The sequence below is a fragment of the Protobothrops mucrosquamatus genome, unplaced genomic scaffold (genome assembly GCF_001527695.2).
Source record: "Protobothrops mucrosquamatus isolate PMUCROS unplaced genomic scaffold, P.Mucros_1.0 scaffold503, whole genome shotgun sequence".
Classification (NCBI taxonomy): domain Eukaryota; kingdom Metazoa; phylum Chordata; class Lepidosauria; order Squamata; family Viperidae; genus Protobothrops; species Protobothrops mucrosquamatus.
The window spans coordinates 244,537-257,076 of record NW_015386819.1 but is presented as its reverse complement, the minus strand read 5'-3'; the positions used below and the strand labels follow the sequence as shown (position 1 = coordinate 257,076).

At 43.0% G+C, this 12,540-nt stretch overlaps 1 protein-coding gene across 1 annotated transcript in view; it reads right to left on the bottom strand.

The window, feature by feature from the left end:
* The window catches only part of TTK (TTK protein kinase), a 44,331-nt gene extending 32,142 nt beyond the window's left edge, over positions 1–12,189 (bottom strand). Inside the window, exon 1 of the mRNA XM_015816809.1 lies at positions 12,165–12,189. The gene's annotated coding sequence lies outside the window, so the exon portion shown is untranslated. The remainder of the gene's footprint in view (positions 1–12,164) is intronic.
* Between the last annotated feature and the right edge of the window lie 351 nt (positions 12,190–12,540).

The window sequence follows — 12,540 nt, the reverse complement described above, 5'->3', positions numbered from 1 at the left end:
GCAAAAACATTGTAATGCTATACATTTCAGTAAAATAGAATAATTCAGACCTATCACATTATGCTTTATGCAGCACATATACTAAGAATTCAGTTAAAATGCAATGAAATCATATTAATTTGTACATTGAAAAATAAGTAACTTGGTAAGAAATATTTGCATTTGCTTAGCTTCGTTTTTAATGCAATATTTTCTCTGTTCCCACAAAGCCAGCCAAGCAACTTTTCTGAAAATGTGACATAATCACGTGTAGCATATACATTCAGGTTTCCTGGCAAGGGAGCACATTAACAATCTAGTCATGGCATACCGAGATGGGAAAAGTTCCAAAAGCAACCAGTTGAAGCAGTACAAAGCCACCTCACAGAATTGCCACATTTGCCTCTCCCCAGTCCATCCTCATTCTGAGTCTAAATCAAAAATATACAATTTAGGATGTGAGATAAATATGTCATTTTTTTTAATCTATTGCTAAATGCATTGGTGATATTTTGCTAGGAAAAACATTCAAATCTTCCTTTATTTCTACTTCTTTGTAATACTTCTGTGAACCAGATTAATGGAAAGAATTCTGCTCTCAAAAATAAATTGTTTCTAGTGCCCCTGTTCCTTCTTTAGTGGTGTAGCTAACGTCTGCATACATCTGCTCTGAAGGAAGGGAGAGGGCCTCTGTTTAATAGACACCTTAAGCTTTCATCCTCTTAAATGAAGTACATTTATTGCTGAGCACATGTTTTTCAACAATCCTGCGGGACGTGAAGGTATGTAAGTGGGAGGAGAATGCTGAACCATTACAGGAAAGGTATCCTACTCGAAGGAAAGTAGAAAGCCTGAAAAAGAAAAATGAAAAACAGCTCCACTTTGTTTGGTTAAGTATAACTGGAAATAGAAAGGGCCTTTGACAAGCTTTCCAGAGTCTGTTGCAATAATCTTAACCTCATTAAAGTGTATTAAAGACTCCTAATACTACCTGTTTCTTGACCTTGCCTACTTTGAAGAGCTGACAAAGGCGGTCACTTGTTTGAGTCATTCTTGCTTAACCATCTTTCTAGGCTGTGTGGTGACTTATTTTCACTTGGGAAACTGGATTTTCTCCTATTTCTTACAGTCTGAATTAGTGGATATTATCAGCAAATTGGGAATGACTGACTCTTCTGTTTAATCTATTCTTGAGATTGGCTTTCCTTCATTAATTTGCTAAAACTAGTTAACTAGTGTTGCTCTTTCTTGTTCAACCTCTTTTCTGTTTTTTTCTTTTTCTCAAACAATTCTCTTCACTGCTAGTAGTTCCCCTACCTCTTCTTGGGGGGGGGGGAATAAAGCACACCTTTAGTCATTTATACATCTCAATATTTTTCCTGGGTTTTTTTTCCCTCTAAAAATCTTAGCTGTTTTTCCTTCTTGAAAATATTGGTTAATGAAGACCAGTTTGTGTTCATTTATCAGAATATATGGTAGTTACACAGTATGATTCCCCTGCATAAAAATTAATTCATATGCAGAACCAGCCATTGTTGCATTCTTAACACACACATATTCAATTTTCTAATAACAGAGGATTGATGTATTTGATTACACACAATGCAGAATCATTAGAATTATAGTAACTGTAATACCAGATTTGATGAAAACTGGAAAAAAAATAATTGCATGAAGAACTTTTTTAAAAATGATGAAACTAATGTTTTATTATAAACTGCTTTGATTTGAAATTTATCTAGTGTTAGATAAAATGGATTTTTATCTTGTGGATCCTTTTATGCATCCATAGAATTTCTCATTAGGCCCTTCCATAATGTGGACAGTTCAAAGAAAATGTAAGTGAATGAGGAAAATGGTACCAAGCTGCAAAAAATGTGAATAGAATAGAATAGAATAGAATAGGAAGGGACTTTGGAGGTCTTCTAGTCCAGGGCTTTTCAACCAGTGGTACGGGTACCACCTGTGGTACATTGGCACCTGGCAGGTGGTACGTGACCACCCTAGAAAAGTGGTAGCGGGGGAGGGGAATGAGCTGAACTGGTGGCAGCACCACATAAGCCTGAGCGAGAGATGGCTGGAGCTGCAGGGCTGTCAGGGCTCAGCGGAAGCGCCAGGATCGGTGCCGCTTTCCAGCTGATCGACGCTTCTTCAGGGCTGTCAGGGCTCAGTGGAAGCACCAGGATCAGTGCCGGGCTCCAGCTGGAGCTCGGTGCTGATCCTGGTGCTTCTGCTGAGCCCTGAAGAAGCACCAATCAGCTGGAATGTTGCAGCATCTCCAGGGTCTTGTGATTTACATTCAGATGCTTGGCAACTGATTCATATTTATGACGGTCACAGTGTCCCAGGGTCATGTGAAGTGACCAAAACCTGCTGCAACCACCCAGCAGACAGGGGAAATAAAAACCAAACACCCTCCCACCCCACCCCCGCTACCAATCCTCAACAGAAATGTTCACAACAGTGAAAACCTCCGACAGGAGGAAGAGCGCCGCCGGGCGGGCAGGCAGGTGTCTTGCTCAGCTGTGGCTTGGGGGGCACTTTTTAAAGTGCCATTGTAACTTCGAACAGTCACTAAGCGAACTGTTGTAAGTCGAGGACTGCCTGTACTTTATCACTTTTTTCCTTCTTTTTTTTTGGGTCATCAAGTTTTTGACACCTTGCTAGGCGAGTGGTGGTACTCGGATGTTGCCATATCCTAAAAGTGGTACAATGGGTGAAAAGGTTGAAAAGCCCTGTTCTAGTCCAGCCCTCTGCTCAAGCAGGAGAACCATACCATCTCAGAAAAATGATTGTCTAGCCTCTTTTTAAAATATCCAGTGATGGAGTGCCCACAATTTCTGGGGGCAAGCTATTCTACCGGTTAATTGTCCTCACTGTCAGGAAGTTTCTCCTTAATTCCAGGTTGCTTCTCTCTTTGGTCAGTTTCCAACCGTTGTTTCTTGTCCTGCCCTCTGGTGCTTTGGAGAATAGTTTGACACCCTCTTCTTTGTGGCAGCCCCTCAAATACTGGAATACTGCAATCATGTCTACCCTATTTCTTCTTTTCTTTAGACTAGCCAAACCCAAGTCCTGCAGCTATTATTCGTATGTTTTAGTCTCCAGGCCTTTGATCATTTTAGTTGCTCTTCTCTGATTTTTTCCCAAACTCTCAACATCTTTTTTGTGATATGATGACCAAAATTGGCTGCAGTATTCCAGGTGTGGTCTTACTAGGGTTTTATAAAGCGGTAATAATACTTTGTGTGATCTTGATTTTATGCCTCTGTTTATACAACCCAGGATTGTATTAGCTTTTTGGGCTGCTGCTGCACACTGCTGGCTCATGGTTAAGAGATCATCCACTAGGACTCCAAGGTCCCTCTCACAGTTACTGTTTTTAAGCCAGGTCTTGCCCAATCTGTACTTGTACCTTTGATTTTTCCTGCCTAATTGTAAAATTTTGCTTTTCTTCACATTGAAACTCATTTGTTGGGTAGGGCCCATTTTCTTGCTTATTTTAATTTTTGTTTCTAATTTATATTTTGCAGTAGTTTTTTTGGTATGTTGGGCTATGGTTTCTTTCTGTGTGAAGATTGATATAAAGTATGAGTTAAGCAGCTCTGCTTTCTCCCTGAGGCCTGTTATTTCCTTGCCATCTTCTCTCTTTAGTGTACCTACAGTTTCCTTGACTATTATTAGAGCAGTAACACTGAATTATTGTAAGAAAGACTGACTTACAGTCATATGGATTTTGTTATGATACAGTTCTTTTTCTATATTGTGGAAAGGAAATCATTAGAGTACTTTAGGTGCTTAGCCCATAATTTTGAATCAGATGAGTACTAATTTTATTACAGGTAATCCCTGAGTTACGAGCATTCACTTAATGCTCGTTCAAAGTTACATGATGAGCGCCCCCTAGTGCTTACGAGCAAGTTCCAAAATTATGAATATTGCAGCACCATGGCAGTCATTTGCCCTTACGAGCGACCGCAGTGGCACTGCGACATTCAACCTGGTTATTCCCTACCTACCTACCCCCGCCCAGGTCTCCCTAAGCACCAGATCTTCAATACTCACCCTGCGAAGATCAAAATCCTTTGCTTTCTTGGCTGCTCCAGGCCTTCAGAGTATAGAGGCCTAAATTAATGCAAGATCATGCGAGAACAATGGGACAAGACCTCATGTTACTGATCTCACATGATCTCATGGTAATTTAGGTCTCTGTTCTCTACAACAGAGAATGGAACAGAAACCGGGGGACATTTCCAGCCTCCGGAGACTGGATCGGGGCGTCAGAGGCCTTTTCTAGGCCTCTGCCACCCGGATCTGAGGCCGGGGGACACTTACATAGCCCTCCGGTGGCACGTTTCTGACCCCAGCGGCCTGGAAAAGGCTTCTGAAGCCCGGATTGGGCCATGGGGAAGGCGCAGAAGCGTCCCCCGACCTCAGATCCAGGCGGCAGCAGGAACCGCGGCAGAGAGGAGACAGATCTTTTCCAGGTGAGTCCGGTGCGGCAGGAAGGGAGGGGGAAGCATGAGGTATCTTACTGGATCGGGGAGGCCTTGGGGGCCTGTTCCATCACTAGGCCCTCCATGGCCTTCCCCACCCTGAGATAACAAGCCACATGCATTTTAACAAGCAAGGGAGTGATCTTGTTTGAGGTACAAGATTCACTCTATAAGTTTTTGAGTTACGAGTGGAATGGGCAGGCTCTATTGCACTCATAACTCGAGGACTACCTGTATTACTGTAACCTGACTGTAAGAACTGAGACTGCAGCGATGATACTTTCAAAGACATCCATAAAAGTATTACAAGAAATCAGGCCTAGTTACCTTCCAATCTACAAAAGTGAAATGCAACCCACAATATGCATTGGGGTAGGTGCTTGACAATCACATCTAGTTTTATAGATTCACAGTTTATCAAGCTCTGTTGATCATTAGCTTGGTGGGTTATAGCTAGGGAAATCCATAGTTAAAGGAAAAGATAGGATATATGTTTAGATTTTATCTTTCAAGTATCAACAAGACTTGATCATTATCTATAACTCTGTAATTTAGCCAATAAATTCTTTTGTTTAATATAATTTTAAACCGACTTGAAGCTTAGCATATTGGCTAAGAAAACACTACTCTCAGTTACTCGTACTGGGCAATGACAACAAGCATAACATAATCCTATAAAGAACTCCACCACTGTAAGTTGAAATAAAAACAATTTGGAAAGCAAATGTCAACAGTAATCTCATATTCATTTTCTAACATAATTGCATATGCACATGAAGACACAAAATCTTTCAGTCTATCTTAAATAGTCCTTTAAAATTAAGCAAGATTACTACTTTAGAATCTTGCTCTCAACAAGGCATTCCCACACTCACACAAGAATTAAGAAACACAGTTTGATACCAACACCAGACCTAATGCCCCACATCTCACTCAAGTGGAAGTGAGAGGAAATAATTTGCATTTACACCATCACAGTGTTATGCAACTTTTCCCACTGGCAATAAAAGGTTTTGCTCAGTTTGTTCCTCTGGTTAAACTGATTTTTTTTTTTCTCCACAAACAAATCACTCCCTTGCCTTAACTGATCCTAGCATCTTGAACAAATATGGACTTGCAAGAGTTTGGAAACAAGCAAATGCATTTTGGATCTCAATTGGCCCACTTTCTGATGGCACACTGTAGTGCTCCTTCTAGGGAAGTAGACACATTTAGAATGCTTTCTGATACACACCTAATCCACTAGAAAGGAGAATTGCAAAAAGTGCCGATTTAATTCTTTTCTTCAATACAAACAATATTCTATAGAATATAGATTGTCATTTAACTTCATAATATATTTCTCTAGTTGTTTTAATTTCTTCAAATACAGCTGTTCCCATTGTTGGGAATCAGAGTACACAAGTCACTGTATTATGAACCAATTATAGTTTTTAAATTGTCTTTAAGAGCAACCCAATATATAGATAGTCCCAAACTTACAACCATTCGTTTAGAGACTGTTCAAAGTTACAATGGCACTGAAAAAAGTGACTTATGACCATCTTTCACACTTACAACTGTTGCAGCATCCCCCTGGTCACGTGATCAAAATTTGGATGCTCGGCAACTGGTTCATATTTATGATGGTTGCAGTGTCCTGGGATCATCTGGTCATCTTTTGCAACCTTCTGATAAGCAAAGTCAATGGGGAAGACAGATTCGCTTACCAATCATGTTACTAATTTAACAACCTCAGTGATTCACTTAACAAATGTGGCAAGAAAGATTATAAAATGGGGCAAAACTCACTTAATAACTGTCTCACTTAGCAATGAAAAGTTTGGGCTCGATTGTCCTAATTGGAGGACTATCTGTAAAATGTGCTGTAATCGTGCAATCAGGTGGTGGTGGCAATTTGATTACAATGAAGTCCTCCTCCACTAGGTAAATATACAACTGGCACACCAGGAGTTTGATATCATCACTGACCACTCCCAGGAGTTTCACATAGACATTAAAGAGCAGAAAAGACCAACCCTTGCAGCACTGCACATATTAGAAGCCAAGGTATCACCAAACTTCTTGTCTCCTATCACCCTATCACTTTAGACTAAAACTGGCCCCCGGAAGAGGAATAGAACCACTGCAAAACAGTGCCCTCAATCCTCAACTCTGATGAGTGGGTTCTGTAAGATTGGTATCAAAGACCACCAAGAAGTCTAACCGGACCGGGAGGCTTCAAATCACACACACATACCCCATTCAACACTTGACTGAGGCATCTTAAAGAAAAAAAAATCCGGAGCTTAGTGTTTCTTTATTCTGTATATTATAGAATGAAATACAAACATATAAAAGCAAATAACAACAAATGAATCTAATCAGTAAAATCCCAAATCTCCCCCCCCCCCTATTTTTTGGGATCATCAAGTTTTTGACACCTTGCTAAGCACTGGTGGTACTTGAATATTGACATGTCCTAAAAGTGATGCAATCTGTGAAAAGGTTGAAAAGCCCTGGTCTATATAACTTTTGTTCTCTCCTGTCAAAATCATGCCATCTTCCCATCACAAAGTATTCCTTACTACTTAGCTCTTTCACATCAACCACTCATCCAGTTATCTGGACTGAATCCATAGCTCGGTTCTCGACTGCAGAGGCTTTCTGGAAAGGCCTCTGACTGAAAAATGCAGGCCGGAGCTCCATCCTCAGCTGCAGAATGAAACTGCTCCTTCGGCTGCAGAAGAACTGGGCAGGCGAGGAAGTGTCGATCCATGGGAGGGCCTGGCTGCAATGGTAAGCTCCACCCCCCACTCCTGCCCTAGCTTGATTTTTAGGCATGTGCCTTGCCCCCAAACTAGGGCTTATTTTGGGGGTAGGGCTTATATTAGGCCCACCCCCAAAAATCAAGCTAGGGCAGTGGTTCTCAACCTATGGGTCGTGACCCCATTTGGGGTCGATCGACCATTTCACGGGGGTCGCCAAGCAAGGCTGTCTGCCATTTTTTTCCCCTTTTCCGGCGGGTGCCTTACCTCCCTTGAGCTGGGCCAGCTGGTGGTCGGCCTGCTCCGTCTCTGCCGCTTGCCAGCTACACCTCGGCCGGCGCAGGGGGCGGAACCACGCATGTACGGCGCTCCCGGGCAGGGAAAGTCCTCGACTTACGACCAGTTTAGTCCCCGACTTACGACCGGTTTAGTCCTCGACTTACGACCGGTTGGGGTCGCGGCATTAAAAAGGTTGAGAACCACTGAGCTAGGGCTTATTTTCGGGGTAGATCTTACTTTCGAGGAAACACAGTAACAGGGTGGTGGAACACTCTTTGATGGTTAAGGCAGAGGAGCTGGCAGAGGCTCCTTGGGCAAAGATGGAGGCTGTTTGGGAGATGGCATAACTAGAGGAAGCTGAAGGTTGCAGGCTTCCCAGAGGCACAGCACACACACTGCAGCTCATGTTGGATGCAATTCTAGAAGCCCAGTGGGTTGGGTGAGTTGAAGCGAAGGTGATTGCGGCAGGGCAGAATAAATGTGAATAAATAGAACTGTCCTGGTTGATCAACTGCAACTGGAAGTACTGTTGTTAAGCAGTGCTGTCACATATTTCACATAATCCCCACATTGCTAGTGATGAAAATTCTGGTCCCAATTGTGATTTTAATTCAAGGATTTCCTATACAGCAAGATGCTCAAGCTGAAGAAAACTATTCCAGGTCTTAAAGTAACAAGGCTTCTGGAGAACATGTTAAAAAAAAAACCCGATACTTCAAGGTCATTGTGGGAGGTACCACCTAGTACAGGACTTTTCAACCTTTTCACAGATTGAACCACTTTTAGGACATGACAATATTCAAGTACCACCAGTGCTTAGCAAGGTGTCAAAAACTTGATGGTCCAAAAAAATAGGGGGGAGAGATTTGGGATTTTACTGATTAGATTCATTTGTTGTTATTTGCTTTTATATGTTTGTATTTTATTCTATAATATACAGAATAAAGAAACACTAAGCTCCGGGTTTTTTTTTTCTTTAAGGTGCCTCAGGCATCTCACTTTAAACAATGTAGCAAAGGCTCGGCAATTGCGAAAAGCTTTAGCCTTAAATTAAGCCTGTTTACCTTCAAAGAAAACTTTCTAAAAGCCACAGACAGACTCAAGATAAGGGGGTAAAACTAATTACATTTCTTTAAAGGGATTAAACCTACAGAAGTCAACACTTTGGACTCATTGTCAGCCTTTGTGAAACAGACTAAAATATTCCAACAACCAAAGCACACAAACCGAGCCTCTAAATTACAAATCGCTGTAAAAACGGTATAAAAATCCTCATGGTAACCCATTCAAGCTGCTAGCTGACCAGGAACCCACTGGCTTCCAAAATAAACCAACCTCATTTCTGACATGTCTCCTGGCTTTTCATTTCATCAGCGCTGATTGCATTCTCCTGGCTGGAGAAAACGAACCAGGGGACCTTTTCTTCCAGCAATAGCTGCTTCTTCTTCTTCCCTGTCTCTTTTTCCTCCCTGCCTGCCAAGCTCTCCTTCCACTGCTTCTTCTCCGTCCCCTTCTTTCCCTGTTGTCTTTGTTTTCCCCTTCCCCACCAAAACCGCCTCCTTTTATATCCTCTCCTCTTCTCCCTTCCCCTTTTCTCCAGTTCACCTCCAGCTCCGGGCTGCTTCCAGAAGCATCAATCAGCTGGAGCCAATCAACTGGAGGACTGCCAACCCTCCTGGGGCTTCTGGCGTGCCCAGACAGTCCTGCAATTCCAGCTGCCTCTCCCTCAGGCTTGGGTCACTTCAGCTCATTCCCTCCCCGCTACACTAGTCTAGGAGGGCGCGTACCACCTGCCACGTGCCAAAGTACCACTGGTGGTACGCGTACCACCAGTTGAAAAGCCCTGATATAGAGGATAACAAAACAACACAAACACAACAACACAGCATTGGTTCCAGCTTAGGTCTGCTATTAATACTGCAAAAGAAACTGCTCCTGCCTAAATCATCCTGGCTTAAAAAAGCCTTAGATAAAATTCAGTTGTTGGACTTCTCAATGGAAAAACTATGCACATTAGGTTTTTATAATGCTAGAAAGCAACAAATCTGGAATACAGATTTCCAAATAAGCCTAAGTAAGGTATCATACACTGCCCTTCCAGCCATATATTTATCATCCATTCCAATTTTAAAGTTTCATAAGGCCTTCACTTTAGCCAGGTTGGATACGATACCCTTAGCAGTCCTTCTTGGAACATTTTAAAGGTACTCCTATGTATCTTTGGTTATTTCCATGTAGTGACGGTTCAACAGAAGAAACTCTAGGCCCGTGGTGGCGAACCTATGGCACGCGTGCCACAGGTGGCACGCAGAGCCCTCTCTGTAGGTACACACATCATCGCCCCAGTCCTAGGCCTTCAGCTGGGTTTTATAAAACCTTTTCGCTTTAGGCCTCTGCCGCCATGTGCAAAAAAAAATAAAGGTTCAATCAATCAATCAATTTCAACTCCTTGCGGAGTTGAAGATCTTGCAAAGTTGGAATTGATTGAACTTTTTAGTCCCTAGTCTGCCATTATCACCGAAACCACGCCCACCCAATGGGCCACACACACCCAATGGGCCACGCCCACCCGGCACTTGACAATACATAAGTGAGTTTTGGGTTGCAGTTTGGGCACTTGGTCTCTAAAAGGTTTGCCATCACTGCTCTAGGCCTTATGCTCTTATACTGTTCTCTATATAAGAATTATAGACAGAGTCTTACATATCCTAGCTTGAAGAAATTTCCAGGTAGGGAGTGAGATTTCTATTTAATGTTACTACTCTCAGACAAGGACTCAAAAATAATATCTCAAGTTGCACAGTTCTGTTCTACTATTTCTATGATACACCATACCACTACTTAGAATTGAAATTTTTTATAATAGTATTTTATTTGGCTTTATTTTGGTAGGTTAGGTTCTTAATTTTTGTTACACTCCATATACTTATTTTCTTTTATAGACATATATATGGATGTAATACTTCTTTTATTCAATATCTTGTTTATATCTGGCCTCAGGGCTATAATAAATTTGAAATTTGATTGACTGTTCCTATCCAAATTCGAATACTGAGGCAGATAATAATCATGAATAAAGTTACTTTTCCTTCAGAAAGTTTTAATTACACAAAAATGTTTCTGATATAAATATATATATATATTTCAAAATTTGGATTGCTAACAAAGAATTAAGGGAGAACTGGGATAGCCATTTCGAACTTTTTAGTTCTTTTCAACCAGACATACCCTTCTGAGATTCGAACCTGGGCTGTCTGCATGTTAGGCAGATGTATTAACCTCTAGGCCACAGGTTCTTTCTCACTTTGTTAGCTATGAGACAGGGGAGAGGTTCTTTCTCACTTTGTTAGCTATGAGACAGGGGAGAAGAATTATCTTGACCAAACTCAAGATATGTGTGTGTGTGTGTGTGTGTGTGTGTGTGTGTGGTGTGTGTTGCCCATCTCATTATATAAAGTGACTCTGTTCTGACTGGAATATATATGTAATCCTGAATGGCAGAATGCAAAAACATACATGTCAGGCAACCTACGCTGATACCTTCTTTCTCCAGCAAGTGGTTTGGACAAGGCAACAAGTAGCTTTCCAAGCAGGACTGGAAGCACTTGCTTCCTTTCCAAGGTTCAGCAGCAGGCATCAGTGATGTATCAGCTCCAGGCTGGATCACTGTTGGGTATTTGCTCCCACTCTGCCCAGAGGGATAGTAGCAGAGTTGAGTTTTTCTGGGCCAGGGTAAAGTTGAGTAAAAGTAATGCCCTCAGGGGCTGTTGCAGTAATCCTTCCCCTTGAGAAGCAGCTATGAATTTGGCTGCGTTCCCGATTGCTTCCTGTTGAAAGATCTCGTTTTGGAAAATAAGAGGATTCTACCATTGTTTTGCCTAATACGTAGATACAAGTAAAGGGATGAGAGTTGCAGCACCCCTAAAGTTGAGAACCCGTGGCACAACTAGAAACCACTTTATGGGAAAGAAGAAAACGTCTGTACATTCAAACCCACACCACCTACAGAAATCCATGGAATCTTTCAGGAGCCCTTTCCCCCCCAAAAAAACCTGACTGTCTGAGCGCAGCACTTCATGCCTCACTCTGGCTCCCTGATCCTTTTGAATGTGTTCCGGCCTTGTCTGTAAAGGGTTGGTTGCAGTGGTGGGATTCAAATATGTGAACAACCGTTTCTCTGTGTGGATGCCACTTCTGAAAGTCCATTCAGGGCCTGGGCAACAAAGAATTAGCTACCGGTTCTGCCGAAGTGGTGCGAACCGGCTGAATCCCACCACTGGTTGGTTGACCAACCCCCTTTTTTTATGGGGAGGATTTGGAAATCAGGATCTTGCTCAGGGATCAGCGGAATCGAGTAGGGGAGCTCGGCCTTCAGCCAAAGTCAAAACCCGGGAGGCGAGGTCGGCAGTCGAGGAAGGGGAAACGAAATGAATATACCGAGAAGGACAGCAACTCAAGAGGGGACGGGAAAAAGCAGTAAAACGGACAGAGACGCGCGAAAACGCCCCCCAGCTGGAAGGAAGCGGGCCCGGCCGCCGAAGAGGCCTGAATGCCAGAAGGGGCATCAAAGGCACCGCGCTCGCCTTCAGAGGAGCCCTATTCACTAATAACGGAGCAAGACTCCACCGAGGCCCGAAGGGGAAGAGCCATTTACTGAGCAACTCACCACGTTCGTGTTATTAACACTCCTCTTCACCTGAACTGATGGGGGTGGAGGTGCCGTTTCCCGGCGTTTGAATCTCGTCACCGACAAGCAACTTGCAGATGATTGGTTAACTCCATTGGATCCGCTTCTGATTGGATCGTCGTTTGATTGGCAAGCGGCGAGGCCCGCTTCGGACCGTGGCCAACCCGGAAAAGGGGACGACGGCCGGTTGCCATTGCTTGAAAGACATGTTTAGGCGGGCGAATCAGTCGCCAGCGAAGTATCAGGCGCGCGGAGAGGGGAGGGGGATAAGCACACGCTCAACCAATCCTGGTTGGAGGCTACATTCAGTTCAGCGCAGGCTGCGGTCGCCCGCAGGTTCTCCTCATTCAGTTCG